Source organism: Pongo abelii, chromosome 9, assembly GCF_028885655.2.
Source record: "Pongo abelii isolate AG06213 chromosome 9, NHGRI_mPonAbe1-v2.0_pri, whole genome shotgun sequence".
Taxonomy (NCBI): domain Eukaryota; kingdom Metazoa; phylum Chordata; class Mammalia; order Primates; family Hominidae; genus Pongo; species Pongo abelii.
In genome coordinates, this window is record NC_071994.2 from 17636235 (window position 1) to 17659739 (window position 23505).

At 42.7% G+C, this 23505-nt stretch overlaps 1 protein-coding gene across 25 annotated transcripts in view; it reads right to left on the reverse strand.

Moving 5' to 3' along the window:
• CTNND1 (catenin delta 1) overlaps window positions 1-22976 on the reverse strand; it is a 56798-nt gene extending 33822 nt beyond the window's left edge. For 13 of the 25 annotated variants that reach the window (XM_054523960.2, XM_063728018.1, XM_063728016.1 and 10 more), the window contains exon 1: window positions 22707-22950. The gene's annotated coding sequence lies outside the window, so the exon portion shown is untranslated. 25 annotated transcript variants of the gene reach the window in all.
• Between the last annotated feature and the right edge of the window lie 529 nt (window positions 22977-23505).

A 23505-nucleotide genomic window follows, 5' to 3' on the forward strand; every position in this document is an offset into this window, starting at 1 on the left:
ACCTGTAATCTCAGCTACTCAGGAGGCTGAGGCAGGAGAATCGCTTGAACTCAAGCGACAGAAGTTTCAGTGTGCCGAGATTGTGCCACTGCACTCCAGCCTGGATGACAGAGTGAGACTCTGTCTCAAAAACAACAACAACAACAAAACGAGTGTCACAAAGTTATGCTCTCCATCTAGAAACAATGACAGGCAAAATTTCATTTCCATGTCGTTCTAGGGAATTTTTTTTTTTTTTTTTTTTTGAGACAGGATCTAGCTCTTGTCGCCCTGGCTAGAGTGCAGTGGTGTGATCACAGCTCACTAAAGCATGGACCTCGTGGGCTCAAGCAATCCTCTTGCCTTGGCCTCCCAAAGTGCAGGGATTACTGGCATGAGCCACTGTGCCCAGCCATTCTAGGGATTGCAAAGGGTTTTTTTCAAAAGCACACTGGGCTGGGCAAAGTGGCTCACACCTGTAATCCCAGCACTTTGGGAGGCCAAGGTGGGCAGATCACTTGAGCCCAGGAGTTTAAAGATCAGCCTGGGCAACATGGCAAAACCCCACCTCTACAAAAAAGTTACAAAAATTAGCTGGGCATGGTGGTGCACACTGTAGTCCCAGCTACTCAGGAGGCTGAGGTGGGAGAATTGCTTGAGTCTAGGAGGTCCAGATCGCAGTGAGCCACAATCACTACATTGCCACCTGGGCGACAGAGTAAGACCCTGTCTCAAAAATAAATAAGTAAATAAATAAATAGCATACCAAGCCTCCTACTGCAGAATACTAATCAACAAAATATAGCACCTGTAACACTACAGAACTGCATTACGTAACATTCAAGCCAGAACGTGGCCCTTCAGATACCTAAAAGGCATTTATTTGCCTTAACTGGCACCTGACCCCAAATTTGAAGAAATATTCCGGTTCAACCACAAACAAACTTGCCATTTTGTTTCTAAATCAAAGAAATATATTTTGTCAAGATTTTCTATGGCTTTTTTTTTTTTTTTTTTTATGGCGAGACGGAGTCTCGCTCTGTCGCCCAGGATGGAGTGCAGTGGCGCAATCTCGGTTCACTGCAAGCTCCGCCTCCCGGGTTCACACCATTCTCCTGCCTCAGCCTCCCCAGTAGCTGGGACCACAGGCGCCCGCCAACACGCCCGGCTAATTTTTTGTATTTTTAGTAGAGACGGGGTTTCACCGTGTTAGCCAGGATGGTCTCAATCTCCTGACCTCCTGATCCACCCGCCGTGGCCTTCCAAAGTGCTGGGATTACAGGAGTGAGCCTGGCCTTTCTATGGCTTCTTATCAGTGCTTGTACCAGAGTCCAAAGTCTAAGTACCCCACCCTACCTCCACTTGACGTTCCACTTTTTTTTTTTTTTTTTTTTTTTTTTTTGAGACGGAGTCTTGCTGTGTCACCCAGGTGCAATGCCGTCATCTCGGCTCACTGCAACCTCTACCTCCCAGGTTCAAGCAATTCTCCTGCCTCAGCCTCCCAAGTAGCTGGGACTATAGGCATGTGCCACTATGCCTGGCTAATTTTTGTATTTTTAGTAGAGACATGGTTTCACCACGTTGGCCAGGCTGGTCTCGAACTCCTGACCTCAAGTAACCCACCAGCCTCGGCCTCCCAAAGTGCTGGGATTACAAGCGTGAGCCACCATGCCCAACCATGTTCCACCTTCATGCTCAGTCAGAACAGTTCTAGTATTTCTCACTTCACTGGGAAGACTCACCTTCTGTTAATTCCAAGTCCCTGAAGCTGATTTGCATTAAGATTAAAAGGACTGTGCTTACTTCACAATCTCAACTGAGCACTACTCAAGTCACAAAACCTGTATTATTCTGGATATGGCCTTCTCCTAGTGTTCACTCTTTCTATGCTTCCTCATGGATCTGCTTCCTGCTAGGCCCAACTTCTCCATTTAGAAGTGTTAAATCAAGTTTAGCCTAGGCAAGTTTATGCCTCCTTACATCTTTTAAGTTTGGTCTAAAGATTTCTCTGTACATAATGAACTATAACCTAAATGGTGGTAGAAATAGACTGTAACCTACTCTTGTGCCAATCACTGAGTTTTGGCCATTCAAAGGGGGCCAACTGTTCAAACCATGATCAAATAAGGCAACTGCCAGCCAAGCCATAACCAATCCAGCTGTTTCTGTACCTCACTTCCATTTTTTGTTCATCACTTTCCTTTTTCTGTCCATAAATCTTCTACCACGTCTGTGCTGGAGTCTCTGAGCCTACTCTGGCTCAGAAGGCTCCCCAATTCGTGAATTGTTCTTTGTTCAATTAAACACTGTTAAATTTAATTTAGTTAAGGATTTTCTTTTAAAAGAGGGTAAAAGGCTGACCAAAGAAGTCTTATTTTCATGAGGAAAAACTAGGTGTCCACCAGGAATCTCTCTGATGAATTAAGGAAGGCTCTGGGCAGACCACCCTCCTCTTAGGAAAGAGTGATGCATTCTCTCTGATTGGAATGTCAGAGAAAATAATTTTTTAAAAAACAAAAGAATTTTTTAAAAAACAAAGATATAAACTTTTTAATACTCCTTGCTAAAAGGAATTTGAGCCGGCAACCTCTATACATCAACAGGGTACCTTAAACTCCCTTTAGTCTTATAATCCTTACCCAAAGCTACCTGTCAATATTTAAAGTTTCTACTGTAACTTAAAAAAAAAAATTCACCTCCACCATCATGACCTCCTAAATCCTGAGACCAAATAAAACATTCTTCTCTTTCTCTCTTTTCCCCTCCCAAGTATTCTGAGAACCGCCCTCTAAACCATAACATACTAAAATGGCTTAGTGCTGGGCTGGCTTTGAAGCCGAGGAAGGGTGTGGCTCTCAGTTAGTGAGGGGGCCCAGGACTGAAAGGGCACAGAAAGAAACAAAACCTGCTTCTCTATGGAGCATGCATGACGCACACACAGGACTGGTCTAACAAGTCCTGATCTCTCAGGCCAGGCCGCCTCGTTCTCCTCCCCCATTATCCATGTGCCTCTCCAAGGCCCTCCACTGGGACAGTTCACACTGAGTTTTCTCTAATCCTGAGAAGAGACTGAGTTACTTACCTGGATCCCTGTGCAACCTTGCCAAAGACACCTCACCTAGCCTTAAAAGGAGAAAGCAGGGCTTTAGGGAGAGGCCGATAAGGAAACAAAGATAAGAGGGAGGGGTAAAAAAACAGAGGTGTTAGACTAAAGGAAGGGGAGAGGCCAAATGCCTTTCTCCTTCCTACAAGAGGAGAGAGATCAGGTACCCTATGAGAAATAAGAAAAAGCCTAGCTGAAATGCAAAGGTATTATTTAGGTCTCATGTCATAAAAGAGAAATCCTAAAATTAACTAAGACATCTTATACCCTTCCATACCCTAGACTCGGAAAAAAATATATATATATATTCATGGAAAAGCTTAACCTTAGAGTTTACTAGGGGGTCACCCAACTGTTTGAGATCACATTCCTTTTTTAAAATAGCAGCTTCTCGGCCAGGTGCGGTGGCTCACGCCTGTAATCCCAGCACTTCAGGAGGCTGAGGCGGGTGGATCACCAGGTCAGGAGTTTGAGACTAGCCTGGTCAACATGGTGAAACGCTGTCTCTGCTGAAAATACAAAAATTAGCCTGGCGTGGTGGCAGTTGCCTGTAATCCTAGCTACCCGGGAGGCTGAGGCAGGAGAATCGCTTGAACCCAGGAGGTGGAGGTTGCAGTGAGCAGAGATTGCGCCATTGCACTCCAGCCTGGGCAACAAGAGTGAAACTCCATCTTGAAAAAAAAAAAAAAAGAAAGAAAGAAAGAAAATAGCAGCTTCTCACCAAACTTTCAATCCCACCAAACTTTCCCCCACCTCTTTGCCCATCATTTGAAAATAACTTGGAAAAGGTGGAAGCATGTAATTGAGCCATATTTACACAGTCCCAATTCCTCAAAACCCTGAAAAGACCAATAAGGCATTCTTTTCATCAAGTTTGGAGTATGTCTTCCTTTTGAGATAAGCAACAGGGAGACAGAACATGTCAATCTATAAATAAATCAATCAGAAGTGTTAAGGTCTGTCCTGCTTTAGGACAGATAGCAGGAGGAAATGTTTCTCCTTATCTGAAAGAAGAAAATCCCACCTTAAAGGGGAAGAAAGTTGTGTATTATTGCTCTTCCCCTTGAAGTTATCATATAATCCTTTCAACACCTGCTGAGGTAATGGCCTCTTTTTATAAATAAGTATACTACCTATATACCAGAAGTATTTAGTATCTTGCCCAAGCTCATCAACTAGTGGTAAGTAGTGAAAACTCCTATTTTATTCCAAGTCCATGTTCCTTCTTGATAAAGTGGAAAGAATATGAATTTTCTATGCTTCCTGTGGTTAAAAGTCATTCTTCGGGCCAGGAGAGGTGGTTCAAGCCTGTAATCCCAGCACTTTGGGGAGGCTGAGGCGGGCAGACTGCTTGAGCTCAGGAGTTCGAGACCAGCCTGGGCAAAATGGCAAGACACCATCTCTACAAAAAATAGAAAAAATTAGCCGGGTGTGGTGGCATGTGCCTGTAGTTCCAGCTACTCGGGAGGCTGAGGTGGGAGGATCACTTGAGCCTGGTGGTTCCAGGCTGCAGTCAGCCGAGATCGTGCCACTGTACTCCAGCCTCGGTGACAGAGTAAGACCCTGTCTCCAAAAAAAAAAAAAAAAAGTCATTCTAGTCATTCTAGTTCCAATTAAGAAGTTAACCCAAAGTTGACATTTTTTTTACGGAGAGGGGAAGGAGGCAAGAGAAGGTGGAATGGAGCCAGCTAGACTTTTGGGTCTTACCTTCACTTTAAAGAACAAAACCTTACTCAATTTGGGAAGAGTAGCTTGCAGCCTACTTCAGATTTACCTTCCCTTTTATAAGAACCTAGTACTCGGGAGGAAAGGTGCTAAGAACAAAAGAGGCACTACTCTGTAAAAATCACCTACCTTACCACTGGCAAGCCTGCTCTAGAAAGCTGGCTACATGTCACATTCTCTGATCACCCCCTCAACCCTACCACAAGAAAAAAAATCCAATCCCTACTCTCATTTTTAATGTGACATCTCACTAAGCCAAAAGCAAAGATCAGAGATGGGGTGGGAAACAGAAGGAACTAGAGGCAGTAAAGATTGTGCTAGCCAGCATAAGAACAGAGAAGAAGGATTGTTCTAGTGGTATGTTAGCAATCTGCCTCTAGGGCAGCTGTCCTCCTGGACAATCAAAGGCGGGTTTTGTGTGTGTGCTCAGGAACCAGCCAGCTTGGCTCAAAGTTAAGGACTCAGCCACCCAATCCACAAAGTGAGAAAAGATGCCTGTTTCACAGCTGGAATGGAAGGCAGGGAAAACACAAAACAAGGGAGAAAAGAGGTCAGAAAAGAGAGAGGGTATTGCAGGTGCGATTTCAGTCTAGACATAGGGAAGAAAAATCCCAGGAAACTACCAACCATTCTCTAGTTATGTTCAAACATTAGAGAATTGCTAGTAACTCTTAATACTAAGCGGGTAGGTTTCTCCTGATCTGTATGTAGTAGGGTGCCAACTGGAAGGATGAAATCTAAAATGTAAAGGACCTCAGCATTACCTGTTTCTTTCTGTCCCTTTTAAACCCAACAAGGTACCTGCAACATATACAGCAAATGAACATTACTTAACATCTATTTCCTTCTAGAATTCCTTTCTTAATTAAATCCTAGAGATCCACAAAGAATAGTAGCACACACAAAACTCAGTAAGCTTCCCAATGCTAAGAGATCGGGGCCATTTATATAACTTAAGTGCTAAAACGCAAAAGGCCACAGTCAAAATTCACACTCTCTAATCTCTCGGAGTAGCTAGATGCTCCGAGACCCATTAGACACACAAAGGCTGCTCTCTTCTCAGCAGAGCTCTGTAGCAGAGCTGCTCTCCAGGGACAAAGAGATTTCACAGGAGAACCACAAAGACATCGACCCTCTCCGTTCCCCCACTCCCAGCTTTCTCACTTCCTGTCACAGTAGCACCAGACCACAGTCTCCCAGAAACAAACAAATACAAAGTGCTGGATTCTGGGCTGCAGGCCAACTGCATTCCAGGGCATCCTGTCTACCAATCACGGGCCAGAGCCCCCACTTTGCCCTGCTCAGCTCCTTATCATGTTCAGGGAAAACAACCCTCCTCTCTGCCCCAAGCCAACACTACGTAGGACAAAGCTCAGGCCTTTAAGAATCAGCAGAAAGACTGTGTGTGGATCTAAGAGTTTGGAGGGGGTGAGGGAATTTTTAAGATTCCTACTTGGCAAGTTTCTTCACTTTGGAGGCACTGCATTAGAGATTTTAAAGCTACTGATGCTGTTAATTCAGCTCAGCTACATGTGACACACCCCATTATGGCAATTTGATTACCAATCTGGATTCAGTCAATGGAATATTCCCATTTGGAGAACTACTTTAGGAACTTCACCTTCCCTATCATCCACCTCTGTTTTCAGCCTTTCAAACTTTTTCCCTACAAGCATAGAGTTGATTACTAAGACAGACTCCACAGAGAACAAACAAAGGCAGCAGACTCCACCCTACAAAGAGGCAGTTTAATCAGGTGCTGGGAGCAAAGTTCCCCGTTTCCCTAGAGAATGAGAGGACAACCACTAGGAATTGCACAGAAGCCAAATCCTGGCGGCAAAGAGGTCAAGACAGCAACATCAGCTTTTCCTGCTCACAACCCCCTGAAGTGGGTCAGGGGCTGTAAATTTGGAGCCTAGTCAGAAAAGAAAGCCTCCTCTCCTAATAAGGGTCCTCCACTAACTGCAAGAATTAGATAAATGATACATTTTTCTATTATCTTGTACAACCCATTGGAAATTAGCCCTAAATCACAGCAGCAAAAATGCAAACAGAGTTAATTAAGCTCTATTAGCTAGAGATTCTTGAAATCCAAAGAAGCAACACCCTTTGCCCAAAGGGCTCAATTCCCTTTGCATAAAATGAGCAAGATGCTCAGCAGAGTCCTCCAACCAGAGGGGCATACCAGGAACTAACTAGTAATATGCCATCACTTCTTGTCTTTTTTTCTCCCTTTATTTTTCCTAGATTCCTTTCATCTTCTTAGATCTGCTAGAAGTAGTATGGGCCGAACCCTGGTCTAAAGCAGCACATGATACAAAGGAACTAAGTCTAAACAGACAACTTAGAAGGATTTAGTCCTTGGCCTGGCACAGTGGCTCAAGCCTGTAATCCTAGCACTTTGGGAGGCCGAGGCAGGCAAACCACTGGAGGTCAGGAGTCCGAGACCAGGCTGGCCAACATGGTGAAACCCCATCTCTACTAAAAATAAAAAAATTTGCCGGGCATGGTGGAGCACACCTGTAATCCCAGCTACTCCAGGTGGCTAAGGCAGGGAAATCACTTGAGCCCGGGAGGCAGAGGTTGCAGTGAGCTGAGATTATGCCACTACACTCCAGCCTGGGTGACCAAAAAAAGAAGGATTTAGTCCTTATCTGGATCTGGTATGACCAGGTGGCAAGGGTAGGGCAGTAATATACACAATAGCCATTCTAGGGTTGGATAGAAAAGAATATTTAGCAACACTATGGAACTTCAGCAGCAGAGCCCAGCCATTGCAAACTCTATCACTGAAGCATACACAAAAAAAGTTAACAGTCTCTTACTTCGCATGGAATCAGACTGACTCCCTTTATCTCTCAAGAATACTGAACAATTAGTTATGACTGTTAGTATTCTTATCCAATTCTTCCTCATGCATAGCCCAGGCCAAATAAATGAGTTAATTAAGTACCACAGTGTGAAGTAGATATACTAAAGTAGATAAAAATAGTAGCTTTTAGTAGAGGAGAGTTTTCTGAGATACCAAAAAAAAAAGTTGTAAAAGACACACCCCAGGCAGAGAACTGAACACACCCACATCAATGCTGCTAATCCAAAAGGATGCTTGGCAAGTTCTCTGCATCAAATTGAGCAGGTGAGACAGAAAAGGAGTGCTGACTCAGAAATACAGTAATCCTGGGGTGTGAGGGAGGGAAGACGACAAGTATAGCCAACTGATTACAATTCAACTTAACTTCACCAGAGGTCCCAGTTCTAATTGTATCTCAGACTCTTTGCAGACATATTTAGAAAGCCCAACTAAAGGAATAATGAATGGATACAAAGAAAGCCTCTGGAGGGCCCAAGACCTAAGCTGAATACTCAATGGGTAGGAAGGATGAATCTGTTTTGCTGTCTAACTTCCCACACCCCTCTCTCTCCAAAGCAGGCCCAATGCTGAAAGAATTACAGGGAGGGGAGGCAGAAGAATGTGACTGGAAAAGGTTTAGCTACATTCCAACTAGCCAACATCCCACATAGCATTAAGAGTGCCTGAGAATTCAAACCCACTACATAAGAGTTGCTGAGACTCTGCTAACACACATCTAATTCCTATGCCACCAACCCCCGCCCCCAAACACTCTGAAAAGAAGAGTAATTGAGATAGTTTGATGAAGGCACCAGCTGTTTCCACCACCACCCTCCCTCGCTCCCTCCCCTCCTGAGACCTCAGTTCAAACTCACATCAAACACTTAATACAATTGACTGGTCAGTAGGAAGAAGCCTGAACTAAAATAGCAGTAACAGTGCCAACTGGCCCCACTTAGAAGGAATGCTTTCTTGGCTCAGTTCAAAAATAAGAAACCTCTGTCATCCACTCCCCTCTGCCCAATTATGTTCTCCTTTCCACAACTTACCCCGCTCCGTGTCAAATGAGTTTCAGTTTCTTCCCTCCAACTCTTTGGTGTATTTTCAAATGTCAGAAAATAAAAGGGAGGTGTATATAAGGTTGAATGTAAAAGTAACGTCTGAGAGATTAGGCTTCCCAGACTAAACCCAAACCTTACAGGGCTCCCATATAAGAACAAGGAAACAGGAGCACACACAGCACCCATCTACATGTTTCAAGTAAGGAAAAGAGTAAACCTTAAGCGGCTATACACGAACATTAGTGGTAACACGATTACTAACATAACCAGCCCCTCCCCCACCCATATTCCAAGTTGGCCAGAGTTAACCAAGGAGGAAGGGAAGGAAGCCAGCACTTCCTTTTCAGACAGGAAGTAACATTGGCCCTTCCTGTCCAGTTTCAAACAAATTGTCCAGCTAAGTTTCAATGCTAACATCCTCTCCTGAATTTGTTCCACAATTTAAAACCACAGATACAGTCTAAAGGTTTCCCTTCCTCCCAACAGGCGAGTCCTCCATACCATGCTAAGTGTTGGCATAACCCCCAAATCAAGAGGTAACATCTTTAATTCCAAAACAATACAGGACACAGAGGTAAATCACTTCACTTCAAATTAACGACCTTCTCGTCATGTCTACTACAATAAACCATCTTCTGTACTTCTCTTGTTGTGTGTGTGTGTGTGTGTTGTTTTGTTTTGTTTTCGAGACGGGGTCTCCCTATATTGCCAAAGCTGGTGTCAAACTCCTGGGCTCAAGTCCCTCCTTAGCTTCCTAAGTAGCTGAGACCAAAGGAACAGGCCACCGTGCCTGGCTCTACTTCTCACCTTAACTAAATAACCATCTACCTGAGAAATAACATATACATGTAGCTTAATTCAAATATTCAGGTTTTGTGATCCTCAAACGTGAATGATCAGAATCACCTAGGGAGCTTTTTGAAAAAATTAAATCCCCCCCCTACGTCAGTTTCTACAGGGAAGTCTGGGAATTCATGTTTTTTTTAAAAAAACCCTCATAGGCTGGGCACAGTGGCTCACACCTGTAATCCCAGCACTTTGGGAGGCTGAGGCAGGCAGATCACCTCAGGTCAGGAGTTCGAGACCAGCCTGGCCAACATGGCAAAACCCCACCTCTACTAAAAATACAAAAATTAGCCAGGTATAGTCGCACATGCCTGTAATCCCAGCTACTCAGGAGGCTGAGGCACGAGAATCACTTGAACCTGGGAGGCAGAGGTTGCAGTGAGCCAAGATCACGCCACTGCACTCCAGCCTAGGCAAGAGAGTAAGACTCCATCTCAAAAAAAAAAAAAAAAAAACCCTCATAGACTCTTATGGCCTGTTGTGAACCACTGTAGTGGCCTATCCCTAACAACCCACTGACTTTCTTGCTAAAAGGGCACTGGTTATAAAATACATTATTTGGGCCAGTTTTACTGCTCACCAGACAGCTCAGATCATTATTCAGTCTAGATTAGAGGCTCTTTGACAGCATGAATCTAAATATAAGGATGGCTGGAATGACACAGTCCTAACTCCTGTACTGCAGACTTAGAACCTAGAAGGAAGAACTGTCTCACTTACCAGCACCATCTTCTCTGGAATCCCGAGTTGCTACACTGTAGGATATCCCTCTGTACACTGCAGAGTGGAGAACCCAATTATGTTTAAAACATCTTAGATGGCCTTCAAGGAACAAAGAGCTATGCCAAATTTTCAAAACCTGGTTGCATATTCTATCCCAAAAGAACTCCAAAGTCTTAAATCTACCATTAAAGACCCTAGATAATGCTAAACCACTTGACAAAAGAGAGAGAACCAGAAACTCTGGATCCAAGTGGTTACCTCTGACACTTATGCAAGCCACTTTAACTTCTGGTTTGAGTAAGAGCAAGCAAATAGCAAAAGGTCTTTAAAAGAACTAAAAAGTGAAATATTCCCACAAGTAAACATGTGTCACCAAAGACTCAGGAAAGAAGAATGGCATTAAAAGACATACTCTCTCCCAGATCCCAAAGTCAAACAAAAAAGGTACATTTAAAACAAAACCAAAAATATATTGTTTTGTTTTTTGAGACGGAGTCTCGCTCTGTTGCCCAGGCTGGAATGCAATAGTGCAATCTCAATGGAACCTCCGCCTCCAGGGTTCAAGCCATTCTCCTGCCTCGGCCTCCTGAGTATATGGAACTACAAGTACGCACCACCACGCCCGGCTAATTTTTATATTTTTTGTAGTAGAAACGAGGTTTTACTATGTTGGCCAGGCTGGTCTCTAACTTCTGACCTCAAGCGATCTGCCCACCTCAGCTCCCCAAAGTGCTGGGATTACAGATGTAAGCCACTGCATCCAGCCAAAAAAATTTTTTAATTTAAAAAAAAAAAAAAAAAAAAAGACATAGCCAGGCGTGGTGGCATGCACCCGTAATCTCAGCTATTCAGGAGGCTGAGACAGGAGAATCACTTGAACCCAGGAGGTGAAGGTTGCAATGAGCCGAGGTCATGCCATTGCACTCCAGCCTGGGCAACAAGAGCTTAAACTCCGTCTCAAAAAAAAAAAAAAAAAAAAAAAAAACTACCATAATCTCAGGTACTCTCAGGCTGGCCACAGTGACTCATGCCTGTAATTACTGCACTTTGGGAGGCCAAGGGAGGAGGATCACTTGAGCCCAGGAATTTGAGACCAGCCTGGGCAACATATAGAGACCATGTCTCTACAAAAAATACAAAAATTAGCCAGGTGTGACGGAGGCTGAGATGGGAGGATCATTTGAGCCTGGGAAGTCAAGGCTGCAATAAATTATGATCATGCCACTGCACTCCAGCCTGGATGACAGAGCAAAGCTCTATCTCAAAAAACTCTCAAGACAACCACAAACATCTCACACCATCTGTATATGATGAAGTAATACATATAAACCAGTTGTTTAAAACAATTTCAAAATTTTGGGTAATCTCTGATTGCCTGGATTATTTCCCATGCAAGATGATCCAGTTACCTGACCAAAGGAGGAGATGGGAAGAAAAAAAGTTTCTTGGTTGAGGTCATCCCTAATATTAAGTAACCAGATGACAACCAGGTAAGCATAATTAAAGGAAAGAACAGAGGGTAACCAGGTTAAGAGCCAGGGCCAAAAACTCCAAAGAGAGAGGAGGAGAGGGGTGAGAGAAAGAGAGAGAAAGAGGGAGAGGGAGGGAGAGAGAGAGAGAGAGGAGACAGAGAGAGAGAGAGAGAGAACGAGACAGAGACTCTCACTGAGGGACAGACCAGCTAAACCAGAAATCTTAAGAGGGAAAGTAACAGTGGGTGATTCAAGACATAGGTACTCAATCAAATATCCTTTTACTTTCGTATATGCATAGAACATCAAATCACTAAATAGTTGGTGCTTCTTCCTCAACTCCAAAGTCAACTAGGTAAAGTGGCTCAGGATGTGCTTTAATAACCTCTAATGCCTAAACAAACATAAGGAAAGTTAGTTTCAGGGATAATCATCTCTCCCGATGTGCAAGACAGAAATACGGATATGGTGACCTATAAAGGGGTCCTCAAAGCCATGAATTCTCAACAATCAGGGCATGGGGAAACAGGAGCTTTTTGGTCAAATGAGCAAAAGGAGAAGCAGCAGACAAGTGGGGCAAGCCTATTTGGTCAAAAGCACATAAACCAAACCAATAAATTTTGTCCTCAAAAGGAAACTGTACAGGTCTAGGCTGTCACTCCTGCTTATAGAAAACTGACTAGTTAGATAAGAAGATGGAGAAATATACAGTATTTCTCTTGGAAAGAAAAATTTGGGGGCCGGGCACAGTAGCTCACACCTGTAACCCCAGCACTTTGGGAGGCCGAGGCAAGCAGATCGCTTGAGCTCAGAAGTTTGAGACCAGCCTGGGCAACAGGGAAGAACCCTATCTCTACAAAAAAAAAAAAAATACAAAAATTAGCTGGGTGTAGTAGTGCATGCCTATAGTCCCAGCTACTCAGGAGACTGAGGTGGGAGGATGGCTTGAGCGTGGGAGGCGGAGGCTGCACTGAGCTGAGATTGTAACACCGCAGAGACAGATCTTGTATCAAAAAAAGAAGAAGAAAAATTTTGATCCCACTTCCCAAAAACATATCAGCTTATTCTAAGTAGCTGCCTTATTATCATTCTCTAAGACAAGTGTAATCAACCTATGCAAATTATCTGCTAACTATATTTTCATGGAGATTCCACAACGGGAGAAATATGGAGGTTGGGTCAGGTGCTACCTCAAGTTACAAGAAAGACACAAAAATTCGGTAACAGCCGTTGTCTCTGGGGTTTGAAGTGGAGATAATTTTTCTTTGTACAATATAGTACACAACAAGACCCTACATTATTCCCCTTCCCCCAAAATACATTCCCATTGGTCCTCTCTGGACAGGTCTCTTACTTCTCCTTCCCTCCCCTCAATCTCTTTTGTTCACTGGCAATAACCAGCCTCAGGGCCTTTGCACTTCCTACTCCTCATATCTACATGACTCCATCCTCCATTTCTCTTGGTCTCTCTCAAACATACCTTACACATGAGACCCTTCCTGACCACTCTATATAAAATAACCTCACTCCCACCCTAGGACTTCTTTTCCTCCATACTACTCATTCTACTTTACTTTTTTCTCAATAATATTATCACACTCTGACATACTACATATTTACTTGCTTATTATTTGTCTCTCCCAACTAGAATGTAAGCTCTTTGAGAAACAACAGTAGGTCTATTTTGTTTATTGTTGTACTTCAGTGTATGGCATACAACAGACTCTCAAATTTCTTTTGAATGGAGATGTTTTACTTCCTTCTTCAATGAATACAAAAAGTTAAATTTTAGAAAAAATAAACCAACTTTCTTTTCTTTTTCTATACTTTTTTTTTTCCAACTGTGATCTTAGTTAGGCCTATGAAGAGGCCTAGGTAGTCTTACCTGCCTATTCGGCTGACCTTCAGCAGGGTAGACATCCAAGAGGCCAACCGTGCCCCAGTTAACAAAGTAGTCAATGGAGAGCAGACCAGCAATGAGGTTATAGAACTCCCCCCATTCCAACAAAGCAGGAAAGAAATCAGATTGGCACCAATTTCTCTTTTAAAATAGGCTATTTTAAAAGTGTACTGAATATACACCAGCTACTTTATTTCAATGAGATTTACTTCACTTGCAATGAAATGGGAACTGCAGGTGCTTTGATAAAGGTACTGAGAAGTTGACCTAGTTTCTATAACAACGTCTTATGTCCTCAATCATGAGACTATATTTTAGTTTCTTAAAATATGAGCTTCCTAAAACAAAAATCTTTTCTTTTTTTTGAGACGGAGTCTCACTCTCTCGCCAGGCTGGAGTGCAGTGGCGCGATTTCGGCTCATTGCAACCTCTGCCTCCTGGGTTCAAGGGATTCTCCTGCCTCAGCCTCCCAAGGAGCTGGGATTACAGGCACATGCCACCATGCCCAGCTAATTTTTGAAATTTTAGTAGACACAGGGTTTCACCACGTTGGCCAGGATGGTCTCAATCTCTTGACCTCGTGATCCGCCCGCCTCGGCCTCCCAAAGTGCTAGGATTACAGGTGTGAGCCACTGCGCCCGACCGTGTAACAAAAATCTTTCTTTTTTTGTTTTATTTTTGAGACGGAGTCTCGCTCTGTTGCCCAGGATGGAGTGTAGTGGTGCGATCTCCACTCACCGCAACCTCCACCTCGTAGGTTCAAGCAATTCTCCTGCCTCAGCTTCCCGAGTAGCTGGGATTACAGGCGCCCGCCACCACACCTGGCTAATTTTTGTATTTTTAGTAGAGACGGGGTTTCACCATTTTGGCCAGGCTGGTCTCGAACTCCTGACCTCAGGTGATCCACCTGCCTCGGCCTCCCAAAGTGCTGGGATAACAGGCATGAACCACCACTGCGCCCGGCCACAAAAATCTTTTCACTCCACAAAGATACCTCGTAATGTGCTACTGCACTACAATATAGAACAACATAGAAAGCACAAATAAAACAGATGATTTACTCCGGAGAAAGTAATTTTTTTTTGCTCAACTGTCAACTAAACCAAAATGAGTAATTAATCAAGAAATGCAGATGAAATCTAAAAATCAAAGATAAAACCAATCTGAATCACTAGGAGATCAGTCTTCTTGGATTACAATTGTATGCCTAAACTAGATCTAACTGAAATGAAGTGGTATCCTAACAGTTGTACCTTTAGCACATGGGTACAAGAATCAGAAATACTTCTTTATATTAACTGTTAGTGAGGCAAAGCAATGCCCATGAAGACCTAAGGGAAAACATAAGGGGAAAAAAAGGAAACCCAACCTAAAAGAAAAAAAAGATAGGGGAGACAAGAGGAGGCAAAGAGAGACAAAGGAAGACACCACAGAGAACAGGAAAGCAAAAGAAAAGGAGAAAATACAGGAGAATTGGTAGAAGAAATTGTAGGTAAAATAAATGTGAGGAACTGAATGTGGGAGGCTACAGGGTGCCAAAAGAAATTAGCTTAAATAGCCAGGCAAGGTGGTGTGTGCCTGTAGTCCCAGCTACTCCAGGGGCTGAAGGAGGAGAATCACTTGAGCCCAGGAGTTGGAGACAGGGCAACATACCAAGACTCTGTCTCTCTTTTTTTTTTTTTTTGAGACGGAGTCTCGCCCTGCCGCCCAGGCTGGGGTGCAATGACATGATATCGGCTCATTGCAACCTCCACCTCCCAGGTCCCGGGTTCAAGCGATTCTCCTGCCTCACCCTCTCGAGTAGCTGGGATTACAGGCATGCACCACCATGCCCAGCTAATTTTTTTTTTTTTTTTTTTTTTGTATCTTTAGTAGAGACAGGTTTTCACCATGTTGGCCAGGCTGGTCTCAAACTCCTGACCTCAAGTGATCCGCCTGCCTCAGCCTCCCAATGTGCTGGGATTATAGGTGTGAGCCACCACGCCCAGCCTCTGTCTCATTTTTAAAATAAAAATGTAAAAAAAAAAAATTATTCAAAGAAATTGGCTTAAGTACTATTTAGAACACTAGTTTCATGGGTTCTTAAGTATGAAGAAAAGGGAGGAAAAGAGAAGGAAAATTCCTAGGCTGGAATAAACCTGAAAGTTTCTAGGCAAGGTTGCATCTAACACATATGTATTTCCCACAGACCACAGCTTGGCTTTTCCACATATAAAAGCTGACTCCTTTCTTAGAAGCACACTTCTCACAGGAAGCATTCATGAACTCATGTCAGTTTTATAAATGTCCACAAGTAAGGGTTGCAAATACAGAATGATGTCTGGCTGGGCTTGGTGGCTCACGCCTGTAATCCCAGCGCTTTGGGAGGTCGAGGCGGGCGGATCACAAGGTCAGGAGATCAAGATCATCCTGGCTAACACAGTGAAACCCCATCTCTACTAAAAATACAAAAAATTAGCCGGGCGTGGTGGTGGGCGCCTGTAGTCCCAGCTACTAGGGAGGCTGAGGCAGGAGAATGGCGTGAACCCGGGAAGCAGAGCTTGCAGTGAGCCGAGATCGCGCCACTGCACTCCAGCCTGGGCGACAGAGCGAGACTCTGTCTCAAAAAAAAAAAAAAACAATGATGTCCACAAATCATACAAATCATTCTGTTTATCTTCCTCCCACTAACACTTCACTTTACTAAAGTTATCCATTCTCATACTACTGTTGTTTTGAACTTCACCCACACAACTCTCCAATATTACCTACTACTAAAAATAACTTTTTCCCATTTAAAAAATTTAAAAGTTAGCTTTACCCACTCAGGAAGCCCATATATTCTGTAATGCAAGCACCTACATCTACCACAGATTCTCAGGTTTTAAGAGACCTTTGGACGGGCATGGTGGCTCACGCCTGTAATCCCAGCACTTTGGAAGGCCGAGGTAGGTGGATCATTTGAGGTCAGGAGTTCGAGACCAGCCTGGCCAATATGGTGAACCCCCCCCCGCCTCTACTAAAAATACAAAAATCAGCCGGGCGTGGTGGCGGGCACCTGTAGTCCCAGCTACTCGGGAGGCTGAGGCAGGAGAATCGCTTGAACCTGGGAGGCAGAGGTTGCAGCAAGCAAAGATTGCACCACTACACTCCAGCCTGGGAGACAGAGCAAGACTCCGTCTCAAAAAAAAAAAAAGACCTTCAAGGGCATTAGTTCAACAAACGAAATTTGAGTTCTCTGAAGCATCTATTCTAATACCAAACACAAGACATTACTAGGAGCTGTGCATTACTCTATAAAGTTCACATACATTAAATAACTTAAGTGTCACGACAATCCTATAAGATGGTTAATATTATCCCCATTTTACAGACAAGGAGGCCAAGGCAGAGAGAGATTAAGCAATTTGCCCTAGGTTACATGGTTCCTCCGTGGCAGTCTAGCTCCCCATCCATACTCTTAATCATTATGTTATGCTGCCTTGCCTCACCATATTGTGGAAGTCTCAGATTGGAAATTCCCTTTTTGGTTAGCATATTGACCAAAAAATATAGAATAAAACATTTGTGGCAACATGTTAACAAATGATACCTAGGCAAATGAAGGGTATACCGGAGTTACTGTGCTAGAGCAACTTTCCTGCAAGTTTGAAATAAAAAGTTGAGAAGCACTTTTGTCATCACATCACATCAACCAACCTGGGACATGTTTTGTGAAAGTCATGACCAAATTACCTATTGCTGACCAGCAAGGAAGGCTTTAAGATAAAATTCTGGCCGGGCGCAGTGGCTCAAGACTGTAATCCCAGCACTCTGGGAGGCCAAAGCAGGTGGATCATGAAGTCAGGAGTTCGAGACCAACCCGGCAAAAATGGTAAAACCCATCCCTACTAAATATACAAAAAATTAGCAGGGCTTGGTGGCATGCACCTGTAGTCCCAGCTACTTGGGAGGCTGAGGCAGGAGAATCGCTTGAATCCGGGAGGCGGAGGTTGCAGTGAGCCAAGATCGTGCCACTGCACTCCAGCCTGGACAACAGAGCAAGACTCCATCTCAAAAAAAAAAAAAAAAAAAAAAAAGATAAGAAAATTCTTTGCCTCTTTATATTTCCCCCACCATATGCCTGATCTAAATTGCCCACACAACACCAATCAAACTGAAGGGGTCGCTGGAGAAGTGGCCCTAAAAACAGGGAACACTATCGCTGAATAAAGTGGTAAATTCAGGCCCCATTCTCAATGCTTAGTATTTAATAATAACATGCAATTCCAAGTAGAATTAGGGAAAAAAATTACTTCCGAAAAATACATTAAACAATTAAATACAAGTCAATCCATATCCTAATTTCCCCCTCATTAGTTCTAACCAGAACAGTTGTTCTTGCCTTCCTACAATCTCCCTGCCAGGCTACATCAATGCTCTATTGGAAACCTTGGAGGCAGCTGCATAGTTTAGGCAGAGCAATCCCTACTTCCGCTTTGTGTGGCATTTAACCCTTCTTTGAGGGAAGAGAACATGAAAGAATACTTGTAGTTAGTCACATCCTTATTACCCACAGTTCACTCCTGTAGGCAAGTTCCTTTTAATTTGTAGGCAAATACCTTTTAAATTACCCAAGAAAACTAATTTTGGTTCTTAAACTCATAAGCTTCCCAATACATGAACAAAATCTAAAGTTTTGTGGCTAAAACAGTGATTTAAAAAAATACACTGATATCCAAACATACTTTCTTTGAAAGTATGTTTGATAGTTTGAACTGATGTTCAAAACTATCATCCCAAGCTCTTAATGTTTTTATTAACAAGCACAGAAACCATTCACCTCTAACCAGGGCTGAAAGCAGTACTTTTCTGCTGATGTCTTAATATACTCTCCCCTAGAAAATGGCAACATTTAAGGTTTTCAGTGTTGAAGTTCATTATGAAATGAACGGACTAGGATGCTTATTATTTTTTTTTTATTTTTTATTTTTTTGAGATAGGATCTGGCTCTGCAAGCCCAGTCTGGAGGGCAGTGGCATGATCTCGGCTTGCTGCAACCTCCACCTTCCAGGCTCAAGCTTTCCTCCCACCTCAGCCTCCGCAGTAGCTGGGACTACAGGCACATGCCACCACGCCCAGCTAATTTTTGTATTTTTTGTAAAGAGGAGGCTTCACCATGTTGCCCAGCAATCCACCCACCTGGACCTCCCAAACTGCTGGGATCACAGGCGTGAGCCACCGTACCAGGCCAGATCCTTACTTTTTATACTATTCTTTGTACCACTTGCCAAGAAAGGAACAGGATTAAAGAAAAGCTAAAATTTAAAATCCTCCATTATCTCTAGAAACTTTGCTTAAAAATATAAGGGAGGGCCAGGTGTGGTGGAGCACACCTCTAATCCCAGCACTTTAGGAGGCCAAGGTAGGAGGATGGCTTGAGCCCAGGTGTTTGAGACCAGCCTGGACTACATAGAGAGACCCCATCTCCACAAAAATACACAAAAATTAGCCAAGCATAGTGGTGTGCATCCACAGTCCTAGCTACTCAGAAGACTGAGGTGGGAGCACCACTTGAGCCCAGGAGTTTGAGGCTGCAGTGAGCCATGATTTCACCACTGCACTCCAGCCTGGATGACAAGAGCAAGACCCTGTCTCAAAAAAAAAAAAAAAAAAAATTAAGGGCGGAGACACATAAAAGGTTAAAACTACAGACTACAGTAAAAGTTGCAAAAGTACATTGCAATTCGATTAATCTATGTTGTTTTGCTTCCTTTCAAGCCTTCCCCACAAATCAGTCCCTCACTGATTCTCATCAAATGCCTTATTTAACCAAGGCTTACTGAGCACCTCAGTATGTACCAGACACTAAGACAGGTGCTAAAAAGATACAGAGATAAGACAGTACCTACACCCAAGCTGCTCATAGTCTAGAGAGAAAGACAAGAATATCTGGACTACCTCCTACAAGCCTGTCCCTGCAAGTTGATGATATCCTATCATTCCAAACCACATACCTACAAATTCTCTGGAAGAAGAAATTTTACTGATAATCAAACGTGTGACACAATTCCAGGAAGTTTAAGAAATTAGGACAGCAATGGTGGGCATACGGATATGGAAAGATTCTCGTTCTAAAGATTAAAATAATATCCATTCTAGCACATCCAGCTCCCCATGGGCTCTATGGAAAATAGATCTTTTGCATACATTATCCCAACAGGGGTAGTGGGGAGTTGGAGGGGGTTGTAAATTTAAGTGAGTACTGCCCCTGTGCCAAGATGAAACACTCCTGCTAGCAAGGGCTCATTTTATTTCGAGCTGTTGTTTCCATTCTCTCTGGAGAATGGCAGTATATTAGTGGTTAAGTCCATAGACTTTGCAGTTAGTCAGACCAGGGTTAATCCTGGCCTCAACCATTTACAGGCAGTGAGATTTTCACCAAACCTCAGCTTCTCTGAGGGTCAAATTCCTTAAAAAACAAAACAAACAAAAAAACTAGTGGTGGGAAATTAATAGTTTATGCAAAATGCTTAGAATACACTAAAAACAAGGTGTGGGGAGGTAGGGGGGAATGAGGGCCTTGGCAGTTACTAACAGGGTACCAAAATAGAAGGAGATAAATTATACAAAGCTAATCATTTTATTATTCCAATTGATAGTGATCTATGCTTAATTTATTTGCATCCATCCTATCTCATTCATCCCTGGAGAGCAACTACTTCATAAACCTAAGGCTGGATTGTAATTACTTAGCGCTTTTCTTTTTGTTAATATCTCCAATAGTCTCAATTTTACCCTAGCTCAGAGAACATGTTGGAGCTTCTCTGATTGTCCATGCTGGAACCCTGAGAAAGGTACTAGAACTCCAACCACCTAAAAGAGAACCAGCCCCCCGCCCCCCAATCTGGAACACAGACCACTACCTTACTCACATAACAAAGAAACCAACCGTACATAGGAGGCAAACAAGGAAAGAAATATCTGAACAGCTCATACTTACCTATCATCATTTTTTACCCCAAAACCAAGACAATGAGCAAAACAAAAAATTTAAAAAATAAAAGATTTACTTATCTGCATCCCTTATAATTCCTGAAAGAACCAGTGGAGGTGAGGTAAAAGACAAATCTTCCATCTTATCACCCCAAAGGCTCTGTACTACACACCAGTCAAAACAACACCTTAGTTCGTGGAAATAGTCCTGGACACTAGGTTAACTAGGATGCTCAGTTCAGCTACACAAAGCCCACTATTTAAAGCTAGACCCAAATCACCACCACTCAGTCATCCAGAACCTATTTTCAAACTGCCTTTGTACTCCTCCTTCAGATTCCCTCATCCCTCCCCCTAAAGGTTGAGTGGGAAACAGACACTCTGGAAGCAACATGACCAACACTCTAAAGATCCAAGAAACCTCCCTAGGCTGGAGTCAAGGCAGAGAGAACATTTGAAAGAAAATTTGGAAAATATTAAACAAGAACTACAGTTCAACAGCCTATACACATTGTATTTTTTTCTTTCTTTTTAACTGTACTTGTTATAATTATGAGATTCAGACATCAAAAATTTCCTGCAGCCTTTGCCTAGATTGTATTTGAAGGAGGAACAAAGTTCTGTTTCCTCCTGAAGACACAACTTCACAAGGATGAAATCATCTTTCAAGAAATACCCTCATTCTAGAAAAGAAATTCAAGGAAGTCTAGTCTTAAAAAAATTTGTGGCAGGGGGGTGGGGAGAGAACGAAATCAGATTATTAAAGATGCATACCAGTTTAAAGCTAATGAGCAGCTTACACACTAAAGCCCATCTTGTTACAATTAGGACAGCATCTATAATTTTCAGGCGGATTCGCATTTTCAAAAAGAGAAGAGAATACCCTAGTTTTTCAGCTACTGATGAGTTGGCTATATAATTATCTAGAATCCATAGTTTTGCAAGAATGTATTTGCAAAAACAAAACAAATCTTAAGATTAAATATAAGATATGAAAGCACAGTCATGGGCCTTCAGCTCTAAGAGATTTCAGATTTCATGGTAAATTAACTAAACAATAAATTCAACTCCAAAAAACAACTTTCAGGTTGGTTTAAAAATAAAAATCTCCCTTGTGTTTTCTGAAATGTATTTTAAACACTAAACTTTGTATAAATGGTTTTTCTAAACCTAATTTTATTCCACCCTTGGCCCTTTCAGAGTGCAAAAAGCTGAAAATATTTTCAGGTGTGTTGCCACTTTACTCAGGTGAAATAAAAAGCATGATCAGAATTTCCTTATCCCTTTAAACACATAAACCAAACGTTATCGTATTTGCAGATTTAACAAACACCTCCACAAATCTTTGCTATCAAAGGTAGTTTAGAAGGAAGAAGGAGATGGCAATTCAGTTAACATGGTTCCATTTGTTTTCTTTTATAAGCCAAAGCAGGGAGACTACATCTAGCAGGAGAATGAGGCTCCCACCCACCGCACCTGGAAAAGTAAGAGGGATCCACCCAGGAACAGCAGGGCTGAAACCGATACGGGCCGTTCAAACTCTCTGGGGGAAAAACAATACCATTTACACTGCAAAGCTCCCTGCAACTTTCCACTTCCACAAATCCAATGATAAAAGAAAAAAAGTTTGAAACATATGAAGAACCATCTGTATAACTGGGTTCCGACACGGACAAATTCCTTTCCCAACCCACATGCAACATGCCAAAAAACCAACTTGATTTGGGCTCTGAAAACAGAAATATGTTAGCTTAATCCAGAAAAGTAAATAAATAAAATCAAAGAACACACCAAAATGTAAATTTTCAAACCTGCTCTTACCCCTCTGGACCTATTCAGCTTCCTGTATTAAAGAGACCTAGAAGTTTGTTTCTAGGTCTTGTAAATTTTACCTTCTTAAATATAATAAAATACCAAAATCTCCCCCGCCAAAGTACTGAAAGTAGAAAGAAAAATAATTGCTTAAAAGTTACTCATCAGCATAACAGACTCTCCCGTTTTTTAATTCCCTCCGGTTACTATAAGACAAAAATTCGACTTGCTTATCCTCCTTTTCCCGTCAGTACATACATTTTCTTCAAAAGCCACACACCTCAAATGTGGAGTTCTAAAAACCAGTCCTTTAAGAAAGAAACCCAAGGCTTCGCCAAGGTGCTGAGAAAGACAAATCCAGCAGGGCAGTTGATTTTTCGCCAACTCTTCCTCCTTTCAGGATCTTTCCTGCTCTTCTTTCTCTCTCGCTCCCTCTCTCTTTTTTTTCCCCCTCAGATCCAACACCTAAAATGGAAGTTGCACCCAGCCAAAGGCAAGGGAGCCTGGGTGGTGACAAACTGATCTGGCAGCCCTACCCCCTTCGCTTTCCTAAGTGATGTCAGCCCTTGTGAGCTTCCAATAGGAGCCAGGCATAAATCAGGGAGCTGACCTTATCCAATAGGAAACTTTATTATAGAAAATCAAAAAAAGAGAGGAGGAAAGAAAGACACAGGGGGAAGTTTATACATATATATTTATATTTATATATTTATATTTAAAGTGGAGAGACTGTACAATCTCTGAGGAATTACTGCAGAGCTGAGGAGGGCGGGGGAGGCAAGCGAGACAAGGAACAAGGGCTTTTTAGAATGGTACGCCTAAGTCTCAGTTCTCTTTGATGATGAGTTCTTGCTCCCTCTTCCGTACTATCCCAGTGGGGAAACAGAAAAGAGCTGATTTTACTCGCCTGCTGCTGTTTGGTTTGTTGCTTCCTACCCAAAAGCATTTCCCTAAAGGAAGACGGGAAAGAAAGGAGAGAGAAATCCTAGAAACAGGACTACTATATGTTGACTGGGATGGTAGGGGATATCTGAGGTAAACTCAGTTTCACTGTTTTGGATTAATTGCATTAGAGCTAT